Below are 2500 nucleotides of genomic sequence, written 5' to 3' on the forward strand. Positions count from 1 at the left end.
TTGGGAAATAATGGCCAAATATGAAGAGGGCCATCAGGAATCTTTCCTCTAAAATAAATCCAAACATCGATAGCTTAAATGACCTGATTTATTTAGAAGCCAGAAGAGATCAATGGAAATTAGGTTTGGACCCTAATGGAACGAGGCACCCCCACACACCATACACACACATGCACACACACATACACACATCACTCCTCACACACACACACGCACACACACATACATACACACACACTCACACACACACACTCATACACACACACTCACACACACACACACATACACACACTCATACACACACACACTCAAACACACACACACACACACACACACACACACACACACAGAGTAAAGAATAAAATAGAAAAAGAAAAAGGAAAGGAAGTGTATAATTCAAGATTGATGAAAAGAGAGGTCTTTTTATTATTCAGTTTAATATTATGAGAGAGGAAGAGAGAAAGGTAGATAGATAGAGAGAGAGAGAGAGAAAGAGAGAGAGAGAATATGTAATATGTAATTAGCTGTAATTATATTTTTGGTAACACTTAAACCTAACATTAAACTAACTCTCCAACATTTAAACTGGCCATATTTGGATGAGATATTTTGCCTGTTTTCCGTTCAAACCGGCCAGATCTGGCCTCTTGTACCTAACCTATAATATCAAATTAAAAATGTCTCTGTATATATATATATGTGTGTGTGTGTGTGTAATTAGCCTGTCCACCAAATCAATGGGATGGTATAATCCAAAAAAGCTCCAACTGTGTGAGGAAGAGGTTCGAGACCAGCAGTATATAACCATGTCCAACAGTCTGGCTGACATAGTGATATGTGTGTGTGTGTGTGTGTGTGAGTGTATCTATCTATCTCTCCGTCCGTCTGTCTGTCTATCTATCTGTCTGTGTGTCTATCTCTCTGTTTCTCTCTCTCTATCCTATATCCATCCATCCATCCCTCTATCCGTTCATCCGTCCGTCTGTCCGTCCGTCTGTCCGTCCATCCGTCCGTCCGTCTGTCTGTCTGCCTGTCTATCTATCTATAGCTTTGTTTCTCTCTGTCTCTCTTTCTATCTATCCATCCATCCACCCTTCCATCCATCTGTCCCTCTGTCCGTCCATCCATCCGTCTGTCTGTCTACCTACCTCCCTGTTTCTCACTCTCTCTTTCTCTCTCTCTCCATCCATCCATCCATTCGTCTGTCTGTCTATAAGATAACAAAGGCAGCTACAAGCAATATAAAACCAAAAACAAAAGAATCACTTGTCATTAATTGTGACTGAGGGTGCCAGGTAACACCTATATTGCTAGAAATAAGAGTTAAAATCTCTTAGAACCACAAGAAAGCACATTTTCATATACTGACAGGGGAGATAACCATCTCGTGAATCATATATGTATATGACTGAGGTCTGGCGAAGCAGATGGCTGCACCCGACTCCAGTCTGATCTGGCAGAGTTTCTACAGCTGGATGCCCTTTCTAACGCCAAACACTCCAAGAGTGTAGTGGGAGTTTTTATGTGCCACCGGCATGAGGGCCAGTCAGGTGGTACTGGCAACGGCCACACTCAAATGGTGCTTTTTATGTACCACCTGCATAGGAGCCAGTCCAGCAGCACTAGCAATGACTTTGCTCGAATTTTTTTCCACGTGCCACCAGCACAAGTGCCAGTAAAGCAATGCAGGTAACGATCACACCCGAATCGTACTTTTTATGTGCCACTGGCATGGCAGCCAGTTTGTTTCTCTGGTAATGATCATGCTCGGATGGTACTCTTAGTGCTCCACTAGCACGGATGCCAGTCATCGAATTTGATTTCAATGTCACTTGCCTAAGCAGGTCTTTGCAAGCAGAGTTTAGTAGCAAAAAGTGACCGATAGAATAAGTACTAGGCTTACAAAGAATAAGTCCTGGGGTTGATTTACTCGACTAAAGGCGGTGCTCCAGCATGGCCACAGTCAAATGACTGAAACAAATAAAAGAATAAAAGAATAATACATTACAGCAGATTAATCAGAAAGTAAATAAAGATAACAATGGAAGAGAAACCGAGAAAAATAGAGGTGGCACTAGCAAAATCAATCAATACAGAGATCAATGGAATTACTTTCTCCCCACTCATGCTGGGAAATAATGGCCAAATAGAATGAAGACCACCAGGAAATTCCTTCCTCTGAAATAAATCCAAACATCAATAACTTAAATGACCTGATTTATTCAGTAGCCAGAAGAGAATCAAAGGAAATTAGGTTTGGACGCTAATGGAATAAGGGATGCCACCAACAGATATGAGCCCCAAAGAATTTTTTACAAATTGGATGAAAATATGTTGTTATTCTCAATTGGTATATTTGGACCTCTTCAATTATATTGGTGTTTAGTATTGACCATTCTTTAACCCTTTCAATATCAACCTGGCTGAAACCAGTTCTGGCTCTGTAGTACAAATGTCTTGTTTTCATAAGTTTTGAATTAAAATCTTCCACCAAACCTTA

At 40.8% G+C, this 2500-nt stretch overlaps 1 protein-coding gene and 1 long non-coding RNA gene across 2 annotated transcripts in view; one reads left to right on the top strand and one right to left on the bottom strand.

Annotated features, from left to right (window-relative positions):
* The window catches only part of LOC115222227 (intraflagellar transport protein 80 homolog), a 522946-nt gene that overhangs the window by 164886 nt on the left and 355560 nt on the right, over nucleotides 1-2500 (top strand). The gene's annotated exons all lie outside the window — the stretch shown is intronic.
* LOC118767105 overlaps nucleotides 1-2500 on the bottom strand; it is a 15132-nt gene that overhangs the window by 330 nt on the left and 12302 nt on the right. The gene's annotated exons all lie outside the window — the stretch shown is intronic.

Source organism: Octopus sinensis, linkage group LG19, assembly GCF_006345805.1.
Source record: "Octopus sinensis linkage group LG19, ASM634580v1, whole genome shotgun sequence".
NCBI classification, from domain to species: domain Eukaryota; kingdom Metazoa; phylum Mollusca; class Cephalopoda; order Octopoda; family Octopodidae; genus Octopus; species Octopus sinensis.